We start from the raw sequence: 25,599 nt of genomic DNA on the forward strand, positions 1-25,599 counted from the left end.
AGACGCCAAGGGCTGGGACGGGCCGCGGGCCGGAGGGACCGGCGCTGCCGCCAGTGTCTGCGCGGGGCGCGGTGCTGCCGGTGAAGTTGCGGGGCGCCGTGGTCTGGTCGTTACTTACGAAGAAGTTGGGCAGCGGCGCAGCCCAGCTGCGCGCCGCGGAGGCAGGGAGGGAGGGTCGGAGCGGGACTGAGCTCCGCGCCCGCGCACCGCCCGCCGCGGGGTTTGCTCGCGACCGGGCCGCGGGGGTCGGGGGAGCGCGCTTGGGCGCGGCGCGCTCTTAGGGTGGCTGCTCCCTTCCCCCGCGGGACGCTGGCTCCGCGGGCGGCCCCGCCACGGGATGCGCGCCCGCTGCGCTCCCTGCGCCCAGCCCCCCGCTTAGCCAGCAGGGGGAAACGGAAAATCCGTGCGGAGAGGAAAAGAATATATATATATATGTGAATGTATATATTTGTGTGTGTGCATATATATATATATGTATATATGTGTGTGTATAAAGCAGTAGCGCAGGAAGGTGGCTGCGATAACCCGCTTGGCGGCGCGCAGCAGGGCGCGCAGCCCCGGGGTGCGCGGCCGCCTCCCCGCACAATGGAGCCCCCCCGCCCCGAGGCGGCGGGAAGAGGAGGTAGAGGAGGAGGAGGGAGGCAGGCCAGCCTTCGGCCCCGCTGCTGCAGCAGCTGCAGTGCCGCAAGCCCTCAGCGCCGCCGCCCCGCGGGGCAGCGCGCCCGGCGCCAGTGCTCGGCGCTGCGCAGGCGGCGGCTGCGCGCCGCGCCGCGCCGCGCCGCGGTGGGGCTGGGGCGCGGGAGCTGCTGGCCCCGCTCCCTGCTCCCGGGAGCACCCCCGCCACCCCCGCCGAGCCTCCCGGCAGCGGCCGCCGGGGCAGGAAAGCGCTGTGGCTTGGCCCAAAGGGCAAAGGCAGCAGGCGCTCGCCTCGCCGCAGCGGCTGCCTTGGGTGGCTTCAGCGCTTCGCCGCCCCGACGTGGGTGTCAGACCGCAGCAAAAGTCACCTGCGTGCTCCTGGGCCAGAGCCTCCTGAGGAAGTCCTGGGCATTGCAGTGGTCCTACTGTGTTCACTGCTGAGCCCAGTATTGCCCAGTTGTGTGAGCAGGAGGTATTTTTTCGAAACCGCTTTACTGATTTTTTGCACATTTTTTTTTCACTCGTGGAAGGGTTAATAAAAATGGCTCTTTCTGTGTGGTGTTGGTAACAGTGCTACAACACCTGAGTGTGCAAACTATTAAGGAACAAAATATTGAATAAAGAAATGCAAAATATCTGAATATATGCTAGAATTAGGATATAGATTAAGTTAAGCTTTAACACGATTAGCTAAAATTTTCTTTACTGTATGTTATTTGTTTCTTCCTGTTCACTAGGATTTGTTAAATTTTATTAATGGTTTATGACTAGAAAATGGATTTAAGTTGACTTTCATCTTTATTTTTCCTATTCTTCACTTTTTTATTATAAAAAGGAAAACTTTAAAACTGCTGATTATTGTGAGTACACTGAAGAACTTTGCATGTGTTTGGAGAGCATCTTTGAGGAAAGAATCTCTTGTGACAGACTAGTGGACAGAAGAGGCATTTCTGTAGTTCTTGACCATCATGTGATAGATCTGTTTAGGCACAACCGGCAGTTGTGTCCCAATCGCAGAAAATAACAAATTCTTACAAGCACTTCTGGATACCATGACTGACACTTGAACAGAAACTGCACTAATTTCCATAAGAATTCTCATAAAGAAAACAAAGGACAGCATTGTTGCAGCATGAAACGGCTTGGTTGTTGTTGTGTGACTTCTTAGTCTGAATGGAAATCTCAACCTTACCTTTTGCTTTCCTTATTCGTATTGAATCCGCAACATTTGGATATTGGAGAATTGAGAAGGACTGGACTAATTCCACAGTGAGGTATCTGCAGGCATCTTTGCTAGGGCATAAACAAATGGCTTATTAGACATGGTCTCCCAATGTGTTCTTTAAAAGGAGCTACACTTATTTCTTAACAGCGGGGAATTCTGTGTGAGTTCTGTAGCTTTTATTTGCTGATATTATTTGTTTCACATATTACTGTGTTTTATCTTCAATTTTTACTTTCTGGACTTTTCTTCACATTGTTTTTTTGCTTTAGGTGGATTTAGACTACACTAAACTACATAATACTTCACATATAATGTTTGTGTGGATTTCTTTATAGAAACTATGACTTCTCTCATGGCCTATTTGTAGGCCTCAGCCTATCTGAACCTCAACATAAGCAACAGAGGCAGCTATGTTAGCCAGAGAACACTCAAATTTTTAGAGAAAATTACTGGAAACTTCAGTGTGCACAGTTGGGCATCTACAATAGATTTTCTACATGTGGTAAAGTGTTAAGTACAACTGCGACTAAAGAAGTCTTTCTATGTGGGTTCTGTGACTTGTTTGTTGTGGCATAAGGCTATGTATAAAATTAGCAGACCTAATGAATAAATGTTACATAGTTCAACAGGTAAGTGGAAAAAAATTACAAGCTAAGGAATTTAGGTTCTCTTGAACTCTTACATGAAAGGACTTCTATGGTCTCATCCTGCAGGGATGGAGTCAGCAAAGGAATCCCTTGATCAAGAAGTGAATCTGGCTGGGGAGCTGTGACTTTTTTGTTTGTCCACGTTTTTCACACTTGCCTTCTTACTGTGATCTCTGTCCTAACAGACAGCTAACAATTTTATGTTGCTTAGAGCCAGACTTGCACTCCCAGGTAGCAGAGAATAGAAGTTAAAACAAATGGGGTGGCTGTATTGATGCATATGAGTAAATCTGTTCATCTGTAGGGGCTACAAATGTATCTTTAGAGGAAAGAGGTGAAGAAATTAACAACATAGGTGTAAATTCTATTTTCTCCGATTGTGTATTTTCTCCAGAAAGCCTCTTCCATGGTTTAAAACATAAAAAGGAAATGCAAAATATCCCAATTTGTTAACATACATAGCATGTCTCCTTGTTATACTAATATATTTCCATATAACCTCATTGCTTTTCTAGCTTCACGCTTGTTAACATATAAGGTCGAGAACTTTAAATAATATGTTGGTCTCTTCTATTGAGGACAATACTAGAATCACTGCCAATCAAGACTGAAGTTTCCTGGTAGTGTTCTTTGTAAACTCTTTATTTTTACAGGTACATGTCAAGCCATATTGAGTTATAGGTTAGCACTTGGTTCTAGGTTCAGGAGAAGATTGTTTAGCAGTTTTTGTGTCTCTTTCCTTGTTTCCTAACATTATAGCAACCAGTTTAAATAGATTTGCAAATATATTTGCCTGTATCATAGAGAAAAGGACCTCCTCAAACAAAACATACGCAATTTCAATTCTATTCCAGGGTCATCAGGGTGATATATTATACAACAGGTAAATGAAGAGAAACATGCCTAATTATGTGACCTCCTCTGCAATTATAACATGATAGCCTTTATTAAAAAGACAAAAATAAGTAGAAGGGAGAGGGAAACTGAATAAGCTTTTAATGATTGTAAAGCAAGCTTACATACTTTTAGCATGTAAGTTAAATATGCAGCAACTCATGTCATTCTTATTCAGCATACAGAAGAATATAATAAAATACTTCCTTCAGTCTGCATGAGGCTTGCCACGTATCCTGTTTCACCTGTAATACTCTACCTGTCTAAACTGCTCAGTCCATAAATCTTTCATTCGCTATCCATCTCCTAATCATGAGTCCCATCAGTTTTCTCTCTGCACCATCAATTTATTGTCTGCCAACCACATCAAACCTTTGTCTCAATTAATTCTCTCTCCTCCAGCCTTCTTCCATCATTTATCTGTCTGGTGCATCTTAGCTCTAAGTGTGTACCTTCTTCCTGCCTTTCCTAGTCAGCTCAGCGTAACTTTTGTAGGGGCATTTTTTTAGTTTCTGGTCCTGTGCTGTCTGCCTTTCCTCAACCATTCCCACGCTTCTGCTCCAGGTTTGCCAATTCATGAGAATTTCTCACCTTTTCCTAAGGCAAATTTATTTCTCCAGATGCCCTTTTGCTTTCTCCTCTGTCAGCATGGGTGCTGACACAAAACACATTGAGTGTATTTATCTTCCTTCCCTACTTAACTCACCTTCTGCTCTTCAGAATCCATGTAAGCTGATCCTTATATCAACAAAATGAGTGCAGCATGACTCAGAAGGAAACAGCCATATGACTTGGTAGCTTACTGGTTGCCCCCCCCAACCTGGAAGAGATATTACTAATTCTGATTCAATGTCTCTCTATTATTTCTGGCTTTAGACAAATGGTATGTAATACAGTGTACAAAATAAGGCTTAGGAGCAGCCTCCAGAGCCTGGGACTTCTTACCTGTTGCTGAGCGCTCCAGCTGCTGGGCTGCAGGCTCCTCTTGTGTGTTCTTTTCACCCCAAGCAGTGTTCGCTCCTCTTTGCAGCTTGGTGCAGTAGCGGTAGAAGGTGCCATTTGTTTGCTTCCTGACTTCCTTGAACCTTGCACCATTACATAGGATTGCATAAGTTAGGGCTAATTATGCACCTCTACTAGGAAAGTGAGCCATGAGACCTTATCTTCTGGCAAAAGAATAGCTAAAATCAAGGCCTCATACTTCCTTATAAAACAATTCCTGAGCAAAACTGAATTCCTTCTTTCTCCTCAGTTTTTTGAAGTGAGTATCTGCAGCTGCTATGTTTTGTATTGTAGTCCTTGCTGCCTGGATCTTAACCTGGCTCAGAGTCCAGCACTTTCTTCTGTCCAGGGAATGGCACTGAGTTCAAAAGCCCTTTTTTCTTTTTTCCATACTGCAGTGGAGTTGCTCTGTTTCCTAGCTGAGAAACTTCGGCATCATCTCTGTCTTCTAGGAGAAATTTTCAGGCTGAACAGAGACAAAAGTGGCAGTTAGCATGCGTATTTTCTATAATGCTTTCTTCAGTTTAGGTAAATAGATTTCCCTTGTATGATCTGGATTTCACTCTCAGTGTCCTCAGTGGGAGAATAAACAGTTGCATGGGGGATACAAGTGAATTTGAGTGTGTATTTTTCTGTTACTTCCCATAACAGTAAGTCTATTCCATCCCTAAAAATAGCACAAGAATGAATGGGACTGATCTGGTAAATGAGGATTCTGTTGCCAAAAACAGTTTCAAAGTGGCTCTTTGCACTATCTGCAGTATCTACAGTGATGAATTCATATTCAAAAAGAACCTTATTTGAATGTGTGATCTAATATATCACACTTTCAGAGCTTTTTTTTTTTTTTTTTTTTGGTGTGGCCATGTGACCTTAGATTTGGCAGTCAATTAAATATTCATTTTGTTGTTGTTGTTGTTGTCCTACTTCTTTCTAAGAAGCAACAGAAGAAATGTAGAAAGATAACAGAAAAAATTAATGGAAGATATGCTGTCTGTGAGCATACATGCACAAAATTGCCATAGTCATTTTCTCACTGTGCTGTGGTATTTCAGAAAAAAAGACAAGACTTTTCAAACTTGATTATAGCCTTCATTAAGGGACATTCATACTTATAACTTAGTGTTAAAAAGAACCAAAAACTAAAAGCAGTAAAGTGAACCTCTAAACTACATCCATCCAGAAACAGACTGGCAAACTATAGGATGAGATCCACAGCATTATGCTGCCTTTTACAAATATGGAAATCCAAATAAGACTGGCAGTTGTGTTTGTAACTTGCCCTTGTTCCAAGAACATACAAGAGTTTACAAAGTAGGATTTTACTATGAACAGCTAGACAATAGAGTTGTATAACCATTCTGATTCCTTATAAAATTGTCAATTTACTAACTAATAAACTGTTTCTAACTGCCAATCCCACACGCCCAACTTTTAATCTGAAAGTCAAACTCTGTTCTTTCAGTCTCATTTATCATCACTGGTGGTTGTGACTTGGATGAATTCTTCTGCAAGTTTATGCCTCAAATACATCCCAGTTGTGGTAAGAATTTTATTAATGATAAATGGGTTGTAAGAATACAACTTGACTCTTTGACCCCACATTCAAGTTTTCATAGCTGACAGCTGGAATAAAATCCTTTCTGTTTGGGAAAATTATCTGTAGAACTGTAAACAATCTTTAGCAAAATATTTGAATAAAATAAAGCCAAATTCAATCTCCACACAAACCTCTGGTGCAGTTAATTACTTCTAGCTAATAGCTTTTGAATGCTTTTGGAATTGAGCAAAAAAAATGCTACTAAAAAAATGTGTGCACAAAGTGTAAAGAAAATTAAAATGTATTGCTACTTCTTATAGTACAGTCCTGAAATCGTTTGACTTCCCTTAGCATTGAAACAAAACAATGAAATAACTGTTTCCAATAATTTCTTTTAGACTAGCTATGCTGAATATGCAAGAAAGCAAGGTAGACTTTTGAACTATCTATGCTGTGTTGTGAATAGATAGGAACAATTCCTCTGGAAATAACAGGAGAGGAATGACAGAATGGGAGGAATGACAGAAAGAATTACAAGGCTTAGATACATTTCGTCTTGCACAGAGATTTGAAATTGCATGATAACTTTTTCTTTGTTCCCTAAAAATATTTTGGAACAATATCTAAAGCTTATTAACTGTTTACACTAGCAAATCCAATTACAGAAAGCTGTCCTAGTAAGAAGAGTATCAACATATGAAAAATCTTTATTTAAATAATTTGTAACAATTGGATGACAAGAAAAAAAAAAGTGAAGCACTCCTCTACTGCAGAAAGCATATACATTATTTTTCAGAATTTTAGTCATGAGCTATCATGATGGAATGGAGTGTCAGACCATTCGAGTCTTCTTCTATACGCTACCTAAATGAAGATTTTCATAACCTAGTACATTAGGTAGAAGTGGTATTTCTGTAATGTGAAATATTGTCTCTGCTGAAAATGCTCAGCAAATACATTTTGATCAAATGAACAGAGCCCTGCCCTTAACATCTTAGCTTACAAGAAAATACAGACTTTTCAATTTTGAAATGTACATATGAAGTATATACAAAGTATAGCTATGGAACATGTTTTCAGATAGTGGTATTTATTTATCTTAAAAGTAACAAATACTAAAATGTGCTAAGCATAATTGGTAAAGAGAAGGATGAGCATTTTCATGGTTTGTCATATTTAAACATCATCTACATTCAGTCTCAACTTTTGATGAGAGGAAGTCTATCAGTATTTTGTTTAGTTACAATATTATTTGATTGTATTTGCTTGCAAATTGCCAGCATGTGGTTGCATGCTTAAATTCTCACGTATATCCATAATATAAGCAACCATCCTGACAGTGAACTCTCACCAGTGAACAGCAGTTCTCCCAAAATCTTCAGTACAGGCAGGCTAAAGTATGTGGTTTGAGTAATTTTCTCTCTGGGCTGTTACTCCTCCCTCTAGTACCATTGCTTAACGTCACATGTGAGAGATCCAACTTGAAGCTGTGTAACTATCTATAGCCCTTTTAATACACAATTCACAACAATAGTTGTATAAAGGTTGTATTTAAAATGTTGTTAAATTAAGTACTGTAACTTCTTTCTCAGGAATGGTTATCCTAAATCTACTAGAGTAGGTTTACTCTGTCATTGCAGTAAATCTCGTGTTTATTACCTATGATCTTAGATACATCTTTGTATGTGAAAAATGCTTCATTTGGCTGTAGGTTTTAAGTTCCTAAATTGTTCCCCAATAAAGTACCTTTACAGCCTTTCTTGGGTTATTTTAGGACAAGGACAAATATATTTGTCTCACGACCATACTGCTTCAGGAGTCCTAATCCCCTGCAGCAGGGGAGTTGCTGGAAGACTCTGTGCAGAGTGAAATAGTACAGCACAGCACTGCAGAAGAAGGCTGGAAACTAGCTGCTTCTCATAGAAGAAGAAGAAAGGGCCCTAGTCCTCCTGTAGATTTGGACTTACAGTTGAAGAACCAATTTAATGCCCTCCAGGATGAGGAGGACTCAGACCTGACTTCAAGGGAAGCAACTGGGTCGTCAGACCCTGTGCCTTGCGTGAACACTCGGAAGAGGTGACGAGTGGTCGTTGTGGGTGACTCTGTGCTGCGGGGGATGGAGGCGCCTATCTGCTGACCTGACCCCTCCTCTAGAGAGGTTTGCTGCCTGCCGGGGGTACAGATACGAGATGTCATTGAAAGGCTGCCAAGGCTTGTCTGCTCATCAGACTACTACCCTCTGCTGCTCTTTCACGTGGGTGCTAATGATATGGAGAGCAAACTGGGAACAATCAAACATGACTTCAGGGATTTGGGCATGGTGGTGAAAGGTCTGGGAGCCCAGGTGGTCTTCTCCTTGGCCCTGCCAATGAGGGGGAGGGATGGAAGGAGGAGTTAATGTTCAAATTAACAACTGGCTGCACCGCTGGTGTTGGCAACAGGGTTTTGGCTTCTGTGATCATGGGACATTGTTTGAAGATCAGCAACTGGTGGGAAGAGATGGGATTCACCTCACTAAGCGGGGCGTGTGTGTCTTTGCCAACATGTTGGCCAACCTGGTAAAGAGGGCTTTAAACAATGTAGGAAGAGAGAAGGGGAGAGTCATAGAGAGAGGGTAGTCAATAAAACACAACTCGGGTTGGGGGGCCTCCAACGGGTGCATGTAGCTGGGGGTGTGCATTTGGGACATGGCTATCGGGGACCCCCTACACCTTCCTGGGAAGCCTGTGTGTATGACTACCTCTCTGAAATGCCAGTACACCAACGCACACAGCATGGGGAAAAAACAGGAGGAACTGGAGATCTGTGTGCGGTCACAGGGCCATGATTTCATTGCAGTCACAGAGACATGGTGGGATAGCGTGTATGACTGGAATGCTGTCATGGATGGATATGTGATTTTTAGGAAAGGCAGGCCAGGAAGGCCAGGTGGTGGAGTTGCTCTTTATGTGAGAGAGCAACTGGAATGCACTGAGCTCTGCCTAGGGGTGGAGGAGGAGCCAGTCGAGTGCTTGTGGGTGAAGATCAAAGGACAGGCTAACATGGGGGACACTGTTATGGGTGTCTACTACAGGCTACCCGACCAGGAAGAGGAAGTCATTGAGGCCTTCTACAGACAGCTGGAAGTAGCCTCACGATCACAGGCCCTTGTTCTCATGGGAGACTTCAACCGCCCTGATATCTGCTGGAAGGACAACACAGCTGGGCACAAACAGTCCAGGAGGCTCCTGCAGTGCATCAGTGATAACTTCTTGACACTCCTAGGTGGAGGAGCCTATGAGGAAGCGTATCCTGCTGGACCTTGTCCTAACCAATGACTGGTTGGAGATGTGAAGGTTGGGAGCAGCCTTGGCTGCAGGGACGCATGAGATGGTGGAGTTCAGGATCCTGCGTGGAGGAAGCAAGGCAGTAAGCAGGATTGCAACCCTGGACTTCAGGAGAGCAGACTTTGGGCTCTTCAGAGACGTACTTGGAGGAATCTCATGGGTTAAGGCCCTAGAAGAAAGGGAGTTCCAGGAGAGCTGGCTAGTGTTCAAGCATCACTTCCTCCAAGCTCAAGAGCGGTGCATCCCAAGGAGAAAGAAGCCCAGCAAAGGGGGCAGGAGACCTGCATGGATGAGCAAGGAGCTCCTGGCAAAACTCCAACAGAAGAAGAAAGTACACAGAATGTGGAAGAGGGGACAGACTACTTGGGAGGATTATAGGAATGCTGTCAGAGGATGCAGCGATGTGACAAGGAAGGCTAAGGCCCATTTGGAATTAAGTCTGGCAAGGGATGTTAAGGACAACAAGAAGGGTTTCTTCAAATACATCAGTAGCAAGAGGACGACTAGGGAAAATGTGGGCCTGCTACTGACTGGTGCAGGGCTCTGGTGACAAAGGATACAGAGAAGGCAGAATTACTGAAGGCCTTCTTTGCTTCAGTCTTCATTGCTAAGGGCAGCCCTCATGAATTCGAGAGCCTGGAGACAAGGGAGAAAGTCTGGAGAAGGGAAGACTCTCCTTTGGCTGAGGAGGATAGGATTAGAGACCTTCTGGGCAGGCTAGACATCCACAAATCCATGGGCCCGGATGGGCTGCACCCACAGGTACTGAGGGGGCTGGCAGATGTTGTTGCCAGGCCACTCTCCATCATCTTTGAAAGGTCCTGGAGAACTGGAGAAGTGCCTGAGGACTGGAAGAAAGCCAATGTCACTCCAGTCTTCAAAAAGGGCAAGATGGAGGACCCAGGCAACTACAGGCCAGTCAGCCTCACCTCCATCCCTAGGAAGGTGATGGAACAGCTCATTCTGGATGTCATCTCCAAGCATATGAAGGAAAAGAAGGTGATCAGGAGTAATCAGCATGGATTCACCCAGGGGAAATCCTGCTTAACCAATCTGATAGCCTTTGTGATGGAATGACTGGCTGGGTGGATGAGCGGAGAGCAGTGGATGTTGTGTACCTTGACTTGAGTAAGGCTTTTGACACTGTCTCCCATAACATCCTTCTAGAGAAGCTCAGGAAGTGCGGGTTAGATGACTGGACAGTGAGGTGGATTGAGAACTGGCTGAAAGGCAGAGCTCAGAGAGTCGTCATCAGTGGCGTGCAGTCCAGTTGGAGGCCTATGGCTAGTGGTGTCCTCCAGGGCTCAGTACTGGGTCCCATCCTGTTCAACTTCTTCATCTATGGACCTGGATGAAGGGACAGAGTGCCTCCTCAGCAAGTTTGCTGATGATACCAAGCTGGGAGGAGTGGCTGAAACACCTGAGGGCTACGCTGCCATTCAGAGAGACCTGGACAGGCTGGAGAGCTGGGCAGAGAGGAACCTCCTGAGGTTCAACAAGGGCAAGTGCAGAGTTCTGCACTAGGGAGAAATAACTCCATGTACCAGTACAAGCCAGGGGCTGACCTCCTGGAGAGCAGCTCTGAAGAGAAGGACCTGGGAGTGCCGGTGGACAACAGATCGACTATGAGCCAGCAATGTGTCCTTGCAGTCAAGAAGGCCAATGGCATCCTAGGGGGCATTAGGAAGAGTGTTGCCAGCAGGTCGAGGGAGGTGATCCTGCCCCTCTACTCTGGTGAGGCCATATCTTGAGTACTGTGTCCAGTTCTGGGCTCCCCAGTCCAAGAGAGACATGGAGCTACTGGAGAGAGTCCAGCGGAGGTCTACGAAGATGATCAGAAGACTCAAGCATCTGCCCTACGAGGAACGGCTGCGAGAGCTGGGCCTGTTTAGCCTGGGAAAGAGAAGCCTGAGGGGGGATCTTATCAATGTGTACAAGTACCTGAAGGGAGGGTGTCAAGGGGCTAAACTCTTTTCAGTTGTCCCTTGCGAAAGGACAAGAGGAAAAGGACACAAACTGAACCACAGAAAGTTCTGCCTGAACGTGAGGAGGAATTTCTTTACTGTGAGAGTGACAGAGCAGGTTGCCCAGAGAGGTTGTGGAGTCTCCTTCTCTGGAGATACTCAAATCCCACCTGGATGCAATTCTAACATACTCAAGGTGATCCTGCTGAGCAGGGAGGTTGGACTAGATGATCTCCAGAGGTCCCTTACAACCTTCTCGTTCTGTGATTCTGTGAAAATAATTCTTTTGTACTTACTCCCTTTTATTTCATGGCAATGAAATTATTTCACTTTATGCAGCTGGTAACAATAAATAGCACTCTGAAAGATTAAACTAAACAAAATGATCTTACTGTGTCAAGGTATTCTGAATACTATAAAGCAAAATGCATAAATTTTAGTGTGAGGCTTTATAGTAGCTAGACAGTTTATAAATCTACTTTTAGTATAATGTTGCCAAAGCTCCCAGATGCCACAATTTTGACCAAGGTAGCAAGTCCTGTGCTAATCAACAGAGCTCAAAAAAGGAAATGGAGTTATCTTTTCATTCATCAAAAAAAAAAAAAAAAATCCCACACAGGTGGGAGAACATAATTCAATTTTGTTTTGTTGCTTGCAATAGGAGCGAAATCCAAGCCCTACAGCTTTTATGCTCATTTGCTTACCATCAGAGATCAAAAGCTTCAGAAAGGGAGTCAGTGGACTTTAGGAACAGTGAAATAATCCAGACTTCTTACTCTTCTCTCTGACCTTTATATGACTCTACAGCTCATCTCTAATCACAAACTACATGTGGCTTCCTATCTTGATATGAGGATTAACCTACAATAAAACCGACCACCAAACATTCCTTGCAGTTTGATAAAAGAAATTATTGCCCCAGTCTGCTAAGATGAAGACAGACAACTCTAAAACCTTTTCTGATCTATTTGACTATAATATAACACATTGTTTGGGAGAATAGTGCAAACTTTCACACAACATCAACTACAGATATGGTCTGTTACTTTTGGGAAGGCAGGAAAATTTCAGCTGACCTCAGTTACTCAGTTTTATTGATTCTTGGCTGAACTACAGTAATGAGAAGTAGGAAGGCCTAAGTATTTAGGAAATGCTGGCCAGTATAAAATCATGCAGCACATGCACATTTCCTCCCAGGACTAACAAAAGCGTATCAACCCTACTCTCTGCATCCATCAAGTTCAACGTTTCTGTCTTAATAGCCAAGGCGCTTAATGTCTTTGGCCCAGGATACTTAAAAATTTTTCAAGCTCTGCATAAAACATCTCTGCCTTTCAGGCCTGGTGGAACATGACACAGTAAAACCTCTGTAAGAGGCTATAAAAGTTTGCCTCTGTAAGAGGGAGGGGTGGGATGAGGAGGGAGGGGTGGAATGAGGTCCTATTCTAAAACACTATGAGACTGATTGCCTTAAGAAATTAGGACTCAACATTTATCTTCTACTCTGAATACAGTTCTTCTCTTTGCTGTGGTCTTCCCTACATAGATTTTTTTTTTTTTTTTTAAACAGAGAAGAGTCAAACATATGATAGCTGTTAGTTGTACCCTGAGTATGGTATAAAAGTCATTTGGGTAGATGCTGTCAGACAATGCCCTAAAGGGGAGTTTGTACATTGGTTTCCATATCAGCTTAGCTGCTTTCAGAGAGTGAGAAGAACAGAAATGCATGCTGGTTTCCAGCTTTTCCATAAATGTCATGATTTTCTGGTACAGCTACTCTCTGGCAGGTGAGATGGACAACTTGGACTAATGCCATATCCACTTGTAGCCTTGCCTGTCTGCATAACATACAACAGTTCTAAGAAGCTTGTTTCCTTTATACTGCAAGAACTGTGCATGGGACTTGTCCCAACTAAGGTTGACAGAAATAGTTTAATCAATGAATGATTTGAATCTTTTTATTACAGTCATATAGTTATATGCAGGTGCATTTATAGATACTCTGACTAGTAGCTTCATGTTTCATGAGATTTCTTGGGGGAAATGGAACATTTGTAACCTATAATTCTGTTCTATGTCAAATATATTTTGCAGAAAAATATCTGGAATTAGAAATATTATATCTTTGTATATTACAAGGTATTTATAATCTACAAGTTCCTAAATATATCCATTCTGCTAAAAACTGTATTTTGTGTTATCTAATGCCCAATACAGCATTAGTGTACCTATTAAATTATGCCATTTCAAAACTTTAAAAAAGTGATATACTGTTTATTGAAATGGCATAAAGATGATAGAGTAGTTGCTTTGCACTGCTTGCTGTTTCAAAGATTTTCAGAACGGAAGTTTTTCCAGGGAAGTTTCAGATGTCTTTTAAAAGGTCAACAGACCTTTCAGAGTTCTCTTTCCTTTTGTTTTCAGAAGAAGACAGTATCTTGCTACCAAACCTTAGCAGTAGGAGAGGGATAGGAAAAAGGACAGTTGGAGGGATAGAAGAATAAATAAAGAATAGCATTTGTATAAAGCCCTTGTCCAGAGGTGAAGTAAGCTACAGACTGCTTCCAGGTAGTTTTATCCAAGTATTAAAGGACAGCACAAAATCTAAGTACTATATGAAAGATACAATTTGTAATTAAAAATGCATCCCATTTCTTTCCTAAGAATGTATGCAGAAGACAAACAGCCATTTGTCTTCTAAGTCTCTGATATAGGAAAAAAAGTATTTTTTATGTTATAACATCTGCTTCTCAGCATAAATAGTACCCTCAAGTTCTGGTTTTGCCCTTTCAGCTCTTTGTGACAACAGAAAATACTTCATATGGAAATAAGACTATTATTGTATGTGGTATTGTAATATTAGTTAGAAATTCAGTTACTGAGCCTGCTCCTCCCTCTAGTGGAACAGTTACTGTTTTTGTCAATAATTTTGGAGAAAAGTACATCAGCTTGAAAACATATGTTTTTTTATTCTACATAACTTCCTAAGATGGCTCAGAAAACTGAATAGAGAAGGACTGTCTCCATAAGCATTTAAAACAATTTAAGTGCTGCTCTATCTTGACTGTCTAATGGCTACAGCCATTGTTAAGAGTGCAGGATTCAAGTGCCTGTTCTGTCCTGCTTTGCTTTTGAGAATCTTCTGTGCTAAGCAATATTCTGGCTGTGGCTACATTTCTATGTCTGTAGCACAGGTGTGGCAGCCTTCTCACAATCAGGGGTAGAATAGCTTCAAATGAATCACAGTAGCATTTTTTAATTTAAGTTGCTTTGTTATGAGCATCTAAGGTAAGATGACTGTAGTTCAGAAGTGAACACCCACACAAATCTCTACAAATCCTCTCCAGTATGGTCTGCTCCAGCTTAAATAATAAAAAAGGACTATTAAGGAGAAAATGTGGTGCAATTCAAAAATATCAAACTCAAAATAACATACAGTATCAAACATACATACATAAGTCACCATTAATTGGTTTCATCTGTAAATTCTGTTACATCTGTAAATTTCTATTCACAAACGTAACGTCTCTGCTTAGCAATAGACCATTGATGAAGAATAGAAGACATTTGCTGTGATAATGGACATTATGTATTTGTCACAGATTCATGTATAAAATGTGATCAGTATTAAAAAAAAGTCTAGGTATATGGCTGCATTGTTACCTGCTAACAATTTTCATTGGTTTCCACGATAAATGTTTACAAAATAATAATACACAAGCAACTGAAAAAGGTAAATCTGAAGGCCTGTCACCTGCCTAGCTCAGCAATGGCTGGAAAACTCAGGTCTGTTACTCTGAAATCTCCTTCCACGTTCATTGCTTTCATTAAGATATTTATGAGACCAAAGGTTATCACAGCACTAATTGTACAAAAGAGTCCATGTATGTTAATACAGTTCACTAATACAGTGTATTTTATTAATAAACTTGTGGTTTTGGAAGGTGTTAATGTCCTTCTTGGCTAGTTGCATATCAAGTTGCAAATTTATATTACCTTACAGAGCAATAACATAGAAAATGAACTGTGTTGGTATGACTTATAACTACAGAACCTCATTTTGTTCTCTGTAGGTCAATAGGAATAGATCATCAAGGGACACCAAAGTTCTATATTCGATAAATCACAGGAATAGTACAAATGGGAATAAAAAGTTTTCATTTTCCTAAATTTGTCCTTTGTCATTAAAGTCTGTCATGACTGTGACTTCCTGAATTGTAAAATGTTAGAGCATGTATGCAGCAAGAAAGTAAGGATAATAAATAAGAAGTATATTGCATAATACTTTGTAAATGTTTTCTTAAGTATATTTTTCTTTAAAATAGTACATGATCTGTGGAATATGTCAGTGTGAGCTGTATCTCCCACCAGTAGCTTCTTCACACAGAGAAGAAACATCCAATTGTGGTAGCCAGATAATGAAATGACTCCTGCAGTTCAAGTAGTAGCAGCTTTGGGCTGAGAACTGTCATTCTGACATTCTGACGTTTCTGGCAACATACACTAATGTCCTGTGGCAAAGGGTTGCATTTTTCTTTTTAATTGTGATGATGTATAACAGTGAGCAAAGACTGTGAAGACTAGAATATCAGAAATGATTTTGTCTTTTAATCTGCTGTTAATTTTTTGCAGAGAAGCAGAAAGTCTGCCAAATCCTGTGCAGAACAATCTTAGAAGTTAATGCAGTCTCAGCGCATGATTTTTTTTTTTAACATCAAGCTTCAAAAGAGAAAAAAGAAAAACACTCAGTGGGGAAAAGCTGAGATTTCCTTTACAGAAGCCAATCACAAATCCATGGTGAAGCCACACTTTGGGTCTCAGCACAGAAGAAAATATCTTTAGTGCATTACTTCTACTTTATTTGTAAGGTCTTTTGGTCAAGGCTTGTATCATCTTGAGTGTACGTTAGAGCTAGAGGCTTTGAGAAATAGTAAATCCAAATATCATGCAAATGAAGAGATAAAGTAGCTGAGAACAGTCTGATTTATTGGTGCAGTCTTTATCATTGTGCATGTAACTCAGAGATGATTGCAATGCTAGCATTTATAGCTTACTTCTCTGAGTGTAAATGCACTTACAGACCTTTTATTACAGTCTAACTGGAGGGCTGGTGAATAATCTCAGCATGGTTGAGCAGCAAATGTTGGAGGATAATTGGATCTGCAGGCTAAGATAGTATGAATGTGGAAGATCTGGTAAGGAAGATTGATAGGTAGCTATTTTACATTGTGTTTGAAATCTACTTTTTGTTTGTAATTATATGGAAGATAAACTTACCTTAAAAGTTAAAAATTTTAAGTTTTGATTCAAATCATAGTTTGAGGTTAATGTTCCCTAAATAACATCTTTGTAGTCATAAACTAGTAAACAGAACATGCTGAAGAGTTCATTCACTAAAGCTCATGAACTTTGAAATAAATCATGAACCTATTTATAGAATGTTTTAAAAGTGATTCTTTGACTGTAAACTTCAAATATTAAGTATGTTCAAGTATTGTATGTCCTACAGAAAGACACTATCTTAAGAGACTTAATAGCTCAGGGCAGTGTACATTTCGCTTACTTCCACATATTCAATAAACCATAGTTTTTAAAATTAAACAACTTGTTTGAAAGCAGAGGAATATATAACATATGCTTCTCATTCACACTACTACTTATATTAGGTTTCACAGTGGTATAGTCCAAAGTACATGGAGTTTATCATCTTTTAATTTGGGCAATTCAATATTGTCCCTTTCTCACAAGCACTGAATAGATGAAGAAACAAAGCCTGCGTAATTACAAGGATAGGCATCCTCTCTTTATAACTAATCTTAGAATCTACTACCTAACTTCAATTAAACTTGATTGAGGAATAGAGGTCTTAAAGATATCCAAGTTCCTACAAATATAATGAAAAGCAGGAGAGGAGAAGAGCAACCTGAATTAATATCCACATGAACATGAGAGTTATATGTTGTTTGTGCTGTGGAATGACTAAATCATTCCACACTTAGTGATTGGCTACTGAGTACGAAGCTGCTCTAAATCCATCCAGGCTGACTGCTTTGCTCCTTGTCCAGCCTGTCCCTTTAAGTGACTTTGGCTTGTGTTGGGGGGAGATCTGGAGATGTGGCATGGACCTGACAACAGGCACAGTTGTCCACTATGGCAGGAAGAGGGAACAAATTGGGATTGGAATTTTTGTAGTAGAACTGAAGAAGGGATTTAGGATGCAAATCTGTACCAAGCAAAGCTTCACAGAACAAGATGTTCATTGCAGTAATCCACAAATTTCATCTAGTGCATTTTGCATAAGAAGCTGAGCTGCATAATTTTGAAAAGAGAAGAAGAAGGAGGGCCATATCCATTGTAGTTCCTGAAAAAGCTAGAACATTCCCTAGATTTACTGTCATGAATCCATAAATCAAATCCATAAATTGCTCCCAGCTGTCTCCTAGGAAATGCAGCTATTTAATCCTTCTATTCCAATTGAGATATACAATTTTACTTCAGAACTTGGCCAAATACAAGAGACTGAATGAAATGTGAAGTATTTAGCCTTTTTCACTGCGAGAAAGGAGAGTATGAAATGTCTTTAGCTGTTATCATTCACTGTTAGTACCTTAAATGAGTAGTGCAAAATGCTTAAAGATGATTTTTAACTTTAATAGGCATATTTAATAGCTGGCTCTGAATCTTAGTATGTAACTGCAGATAAACAGTGGAAAGTTTGAGCAATCTGATGTAGACTATTACATATCTACTGCCTGTCATAGAACTTTTTATTTTACCAGTGTTTAAAAAAATTAATGAATTGTTAAAATTTGATATATAAACTTCTATTTTTATATTCTGTAGGTACATTCCAATTTTAACTATTTTATGACTGAAAATTTCAGTATTGTTCCTTCTGTGCTTCAATTTGAGAGGGTCAAATTGCTTCAAACCATTCAAGTTATTAATTGTGAGTACGAATTAGAGAATATGTGAGAGAAAACAAGCTTCAACCTGACTCTTCGATTTAATTGTAGCAGTTACTTGGGATTCAGTCTCACATATTACATAGTAATTGGTATCCAAGACTCTCTCCTTTCTGGGAATTGAATTAACCTTTGACTAGAGAGGTCCTATTGAAAAATGTATAATCCATAATTCTATACTATTATACCGCATTGTCATGTAAAAGGGCCTAAGCAAGTTTGATACTGTTGCTTGGAGTTTCACAAATTCTCTCTGTTAATGAGGAATCAAGAGCATCTATTAAACTCATTTGGTTTCACAGATAATCTTCAAGTTTGTCTTTTTGTATAGTATCTTTTATTCCCCCCAGCCACCCAAGAGTAGGGAAAAAACAATGCTATAAAGTCAGTTTGCCAGAATCACAGCTGATATACAGCTATATGGTTATAATAAATGTATGCCAAAGGAAAACAGTTGCAAATCCATTTTTTTGTCTGAAGGTTGACTTTGGCATTATTACATGGAGTTTGACAGAGATGGAAAAAACTAAGACATACCAGCATGAGTGGATATGACTTTAAATATGACCAGAAGAAAAGAGACAGATTAGTAGCAATGCTACTGGTGCAGAAGTGCTCCTTATGTCATAGAGGGTGAATTTTTTAGATCTCATTCACTTCTGGATAATGTTTGAGAAAACTTCATATCAAATGGTGCCACCAAAGATACAATGATGGCACCATGTTTGCCATGATGTAAGTGACCATTCCTTGAGCAAAGTAGTCATAAATAAGAATGCTCTGATTTCCCCTGATCTCTCTGAGAATGGAAAATGAGTAAGGATGAGCACTCTTGAACTAGATCATGGTATTAGGGTGGTAATTGTGTTTGCACTTCTCTGTGCCTGTGAAGAAGTGGTCTTGTTTTTAGGCAGTGTGGTCTTGAGAACTGGCTGGTAGAGCTCAGAGAAGTAATTGTAGTAAATAAGATAACAATGATGCAAAAGGCTTTAGATAGATGTAAAACCACAACGTTAGAAAATCTGGAATAAAAGTTGAAAGCAATACCTGTCAACATTGGACACAAAGAATAAATATGTTGAGCCATTTTAACGAAAAAAATTCAGAAAAGCAGTATTGGCTTTTTATGAGTTTCTTAGATTACCTTACATTTTCTTGACTCTTTTTACATTATCATACTATTAAAATTTGTATTTTTTCAATTCTTTAATAACTAAAATATATAATTGACTTCAATATGCCAAAATTATTAGCACTATTAGTAGTAGCAAAAATTTATAATTCATCAGTTGATAGAATTCACCCCCCTTATTCGCAACTTAACTGCTAATCAGAATTAGCAGTCTGGGGTTTACAGAGGAGCTGTTGAAAGACATCATAGTTATTTTAATTAGCTCTGGAAGAATAGAAGATAAATAATTAATTACGTTATCTGTATTGACACAAATGAAAAATCTTAGACTAAATTATTTCTGTTTTCCAAGTTTAAAATGAATAAATGTGGCAGTCAATTACTTCTTTTGCATTCCTCTGTTGTACCACCAGCTTTATTGATTGGTTTCAATTAATGTATGCCAACAAGTAAATTAACATAGCACCTGAGGCATAATTCTCTGGTGGTTCATGTATGCTGACTTCTTACTATTCTTGCTGTTTTAGCTCCTACTGAGCATATTGCTGGGAGCTACAATATTTTTCAGTCTGGACACGGACATTACCCATGGCTCTAATGACAGGTCATTTACAGCAAACCCATGTTTCACTGCAGAGATGTCTCTTTAAGTGACATCTTATCAATGGCAATTCAATTAGTCAACCTTAAGACTTCGAGATATATCTCACACTGTGTCACACAACACTAGCTGATCTGCATTTTAAATGTTAGCTTTTGTCATTGCTATACTTCTTTGAAATTCATTTTCATTCTATTTCTTTATTAAAATCTCCATGGAAAACATTTTCCACCTTAAAATTGACTGCCTTCATTTCTGGCAATGCTGTCAGCTGAAAAGACTTGTGGATTTTTCCTATGAACTGGAATTTCTCAACAACCATATCACTGTATCTCATATGTGCTCACGATATCACTGTATCTCTCATGTAATTAATTACTGGTAATCATCAGATGATTCTCAGCACAACTATTTAATATTCAGCTACTGTACTGCAGTATAAATGGCATACATATATGAATACTACACTGATGGACACAACATACATACAGACAAAAATATGAGTTTGTTTTTAGTAGTACAGTTACAAGTTTAAAGCCAGGTACTGATTTTTCTTTGATACTTTAACTATGAAGAGATCGTAAAAGGTCATAGCCTTACTCCCCACCACCCAACTGAATCTCTTAGGGATAAACTGTGTTGCTTTTTATAAGAAGTGGCTACACTGTGCAATCCGCAGGTATAAAATACTTCCTGGAGCATCTGCTATGGTACTGTGCTATTATACTGTTCACCTGAAAGATCTGTTGTTCAAAACTTTTATTGCCTTAAGAAAAATTTTAAAACTTTGAGTAATAATTTTGCATGTATATCTAGTTCAGTATGCATAATTACAAAACAAACATAACCAAAGGTGACCAAATGTGAAGACGTGTTTACAAGCGCATCTTTACTCTTCTTTGAATTGTGCTATGTAAAACTCAAACAGTATGTACAATATTTACTAGTTAGTAAGTGCTGCACATGAATATAGTAACCTACCTTTTGGGAGATAAGCAATAAACTTGAGTTAAAAAATAAAATAGAATGATTTCCAAATATCTGTAGGTTGGAAATAAGCATAAGGTCTTCTAAATACAAGTTGAAGCCTGGAATACTAAATATTTAATCTCCCTAAATCCTGTCCTTTAAACTCCACTACAGTGAGTGTGAATAAGTAAACACACTAGCTCATTGTTTTTCTATTTTTCAATTAAAAAATATATTTCTCAGTCTTTTCAGTCATACGAAAATATTTTGTAGGGAGTAGATATTTATTTGAAAGTTAGTATTTTCATACATTCCTCTTCAAGATTATCCATATTGCATCAAAGGAATATGATTTAAAGCTGGTTTTGCCACTACTGATGTGGAATAAAACACATTTATTATTTGCATGGAGAAAAAACTACTGTCAAGGCAAATTAACTGGTATATTTGGTAAGTTTACAAGCTGAATGTAAAGTTTCCCTTATAACCTATGCTTGCCAATACAGAACACCAGCTTGTTTAATATGCAGCTTTTTTTTTGACTAGTAGGTATCGCATCTAATTCCGTATTCACAATTCCACACTAATGAAATAGTTTCAAATTATAGATCTTTTTCCTGGGGTCAAATTTTTATGGAGGGAAAAAAATGGATGCTAAGGCTCATTAAAAGAACAAGAAGTTTAATTAGACTGAAGTTTTAGAAAAATAGTAAACTAATCCTGACAGAAGTAAATTGAGTTGCAGTAAACAGGGAAAGTGAACTCACAAAGAAAATGGATTAAACAATATCCACCAGTTTGTGCCAGACACTTTCTTATTTATGTTATATATGCCTATGTATGGGGGCTGAGATATGCATCTCAAGGTGCATATTATTGTCAGGGTGCATCTTTCTTGGTATGTTAGCTTGAATCAAGAGTATGCTTTTGAAGCGTGTATTTTGCTTTCTTACTGCACTTCTTGTGCTTTGGTACACATCATGGGGAGCTTTATTCCTTTCAGATGAAACCAGGATATAGAAGATTTAGCACACTCCAGGAGTACAACTAATGCATTCCAGCTGCAAATGAGCATTCAGTCCATAGGACAGACTAGAGCTCATCTGAAGGAAAAAGCCAGGAAAAGTGTATATTGTGGACATGTGTTATTAGCATCAGCTATTTCCCTCAACAGGATTGTCTCTATCCATCCATATTACTTGCTAATCTAGAAAAAATCTCAGAATTCTAGTATGTTACTAGCATTTTTATTTAATGATTCTCCATACAATGTAAGAGACTATTCCCTTGCAACTACAGCAGACACTTCTATAGGTACAACACAAAATACATGCACATATGCATGTATTTAGTAAGACAGCCAGCTGTAACATCTTCATCACTGTATAATCTCAATAGACTGCAAAACCTGCAAGAGTTGGCTCCCTGAGCAGAAGTTTCTGTCTGTGCATTGACCCATCTCTTGCCACTGTCATTTACTTTTAACACTTTATTCTGGAATTATATAGGTTATTATTCAAGTTGCCATACAATTCTGCTAAATAGTGGAATACTGTTGGGGAGTATGTACAAGCTAATATCCTTTCTGAACTCAATCCTTCATTCTGAAGTATAAATTCTAATAGGAAGAATATATCCTTTAATTACCTTTAGACAATAAGAAATGTCAAGAATTTCAAGTTGGTTAGATGTGTGAACAACTGCAGTAACTGCTGTGCAGGGAAAAAAAAAGTCTTTGAGTTGTGGCAAGCATTTTGTATTTGTGTGTGCACAAGTTTTAATATCCAAACGTACTTCATTCATAAACTCTTTAAAACATTTTTTTTTTTTTTTTACTGTGCTGTTCAGCAATGCTTTGCTTTTATGCATTTGATTAAAGCTGAATCTCTGGGGAATATTAACTCACATGACAAAATCATCATGTAATTTGGCAGAATCATAGCACAGTTCACAGAACCTGCTTAGGGAGAGCCTCAGGACAGAGCTAGCCTAGGGAATAAATTCACCTTTGACCAAAAGCAAAAGCGATGCCTTTTGGATTCAGAATGAAACCTTTGCTGCAAAACGTTCCATCTGCTCAGACACCAAACATTCAAATCCTTGCCACAAGAGCATTGAAATCTGTGCTTTACAGAAGCGTAGAAGACATACACTATTGCTTAGATCCTTAAAATGAAATCATTCAGCTACTTCCAAATTCTGAAAAACTTGATTGCATGCTTAACTTCATCTATATAAAAGGGCTGGGCCACAGCAGTAGGAAAAATGATTTCTTACGACTTCATTTGGTTTTCTAATTTAAGTTGTAGGAGCTTGTGCTTTTCTAGTTTTGGATGTCTAGTTCAGGACAAGGCATCTATTAAAAATGGAAATATTAGTACATTTTGAAAGAATCAGAAATTCCATGAGACTGCTTGTTGCATAGCTCTGTTTTCCCAGGTTGATAAACACGTTTAACTTTGACTCCTGTTAGCCACTTTTTCCCTCATGTTCTAAAGAGGATTTGGGGTTCCTAATGTTATGACTTCCTATTTTTGCTTTCTCTCTCTCTCTCTCTCTTTCTCTTTATTATTATTTTTTTTAGTATTCTTCCAGCCTATGTATAGATATTCTTATTTGGGTTTTGTTTGTTTTTGCTTCTCTTGATTTTATAAATGGGGAGAAACTGAGATCGAGACAAAGGAAGGTGAAACTGCTGTTGAAAGGAACATGGGATAAAACGACACCGTACTGGCAGCCAGAAGCAGTGGCCTGAGGCAGCCTAACTTGATAGTTAGCAAAAACTGCTCTGATAAAACAGCAGAAATCCTTCCTGTTTTTTTTTTCTCTTTCTCTCTCTCCTGAGACCTTGTCCAAATGATAGATCTTTGCTTTCAAAGATAAAAGTCACTCTTCTTCAGAGCAGCTTTCTAATATATAGTCTGTTTACAAAGTTCATTTTTGTGACTTTGAACTGTTGCAATGGAACCAGGGCAATTTTTGGCCCTTAGCCTTTTATAAGGCTACTTATAAAGGAAAACTTTGGCTGCAGAGCAATCCAGAATCATAAAGCTGAGTATCTTGGAGATTCCACTGAACAAATTTATCTCAAAATAATCTCCAGTTAATCCCTGTCTACACCTGACCTAAATGGATACATCTCTGGAGAAGGCTGGTTTATGTAAGAGCCTCAGAAATGTCCCTGGAGTACGTATATTAAGGATATGTGTACTGTGTATTTCATGTTTAAAAATAATTGTAATTTAAGGTAAAAATATGCACATTTTCTCAGAGAAGTTTATGGAGCTGATATCACATTCATTTAATTGTATCTCCAAATAGTCAGTCAGTAGGTTTACTTTTTTTAAAAAAAGTTTTCTTAACAAAATAGTATACTAATTCAAGTCATGATTTATGAAACGATCATTTATATGCATCAAATTTTGAATGATTAGGTTACTAGAACTAGGGGACAGTAACAAGAAAACAAGTAGCAAAGTCAATCTGGCTACTTGGTGGTTGTCTGCAGTCACTGCTAGGATATTTTTCTACGGACAATAGCATCTGGACAAAAAGTAAAACTTCCATAATGAAAAATATATCCTAGATAGGGAGCCTGATTTATTGAGGAGAGCAGAAGCATGAAATCACCGAAGCTACGAAATTATCATTCTAAATTGGATTCTGGTTAAGATTAAAAAAAAAAAAAAAGGCTTCAAGAGGACTTCCCCCCCCCTCAAATTTGCCATAGAGAATTTTATTGTGACTATCTTCTGTAGCTCTCCATTGGAGCCTGGATAGTCTGAATAACCCATACCTGTATGACTTCAATTAGTGCAGATGCTGTTTCTGGCTAGCATAAGCCAGAGCTAATTTATGAATAAATCAGTTCTCTCTTAATTTAGGCACCAACATTGTCAAACACAATTTGACAGAAACACACTGACAGTTCCACAAATATGTTAAAGAGGGAGGAAGGAAGATGGAAGTAGCAAAACATAATAGAAGATTATTATGAAGATTGATGGAGATGATCCCCAGCTTAATTGTTATAAGCAAAAGATCATTGCACACTGATGCACAAAATGCAAGGTATTTCAGATCAGAAGTTTTTCACAGAAGCAAAACCACAATTTTGCAAGGCCAGAGCAAATCACATTAAATGTGGCAGAGCAACTGTTTATTTTCATTGACTGGCTCATTCAAAAGACTCAACTTTCACTTACCTGCTGCCATACAATGACTAGAATGTTTGGAATTCCGATCCTGACCTAGCTACTTTAACTGGAGGAGTAAGTGAAAGACAAAGTGAACGAAAAAAGCAAGTTAGAAACTACAGAAGGCTAGTCAGAAAATCACAAATTGGATCACAGGAAAACTGGGCATGAAATGAAAGGGAGAAAATTCATAGGTTTTCTTCTAATATCTCTCTGTATGTAGGACTTGTATATGTGTACAAAACTTATACAAAATAATGTTTTTTCTCCTGAGAGACTCACTTTGATCTTTGGTTTAGTGGTTATAATTTATAGAAAAATTACGAATTTATATAAATTAATAATTTATATAAATTTATAATTTACATATATTTTTATTTTAACTTATAGAAAAATATCTAAATACTAAATAAACTAAAATAACTAAATACTAAATACTAAATAACTAAATACTGTTTTTTTCTTTTTTCTTTTTCTTTTTTTTTTTTTAAGATGAGTGCTA

General features: G+C 39.1%; 1 protein-coding gene across 5 annotated transcripts in view; it reads left to right on the forward strand.

Annotated features, from left to right (window-relative positions):
* The window catches only part of ROBO1 (roundabout guidance receptor 1), a 723,192-nt gene that overhangs the window by 241 nt on the left and 697,352 nt on the right, over positions 1-25,599 (forward strand). The window lies entirely within an intron of this gene.

The sequence above is a fragment of the Rhea americana genome, unplaced genomic scaffold (genome assembly GCF_003343005.1).
Source record: "Rhea americana isolate MKP2758 unplaced genomic scaffold, rheAme1 scaffold_56, whole genome shotgun sequence".
NCBI classification, from domain to species: Eukaryota; Metazoa; Chordata; class Aves; order Rheiformes; family Rheidae; genus Rhea; species Rhea americana.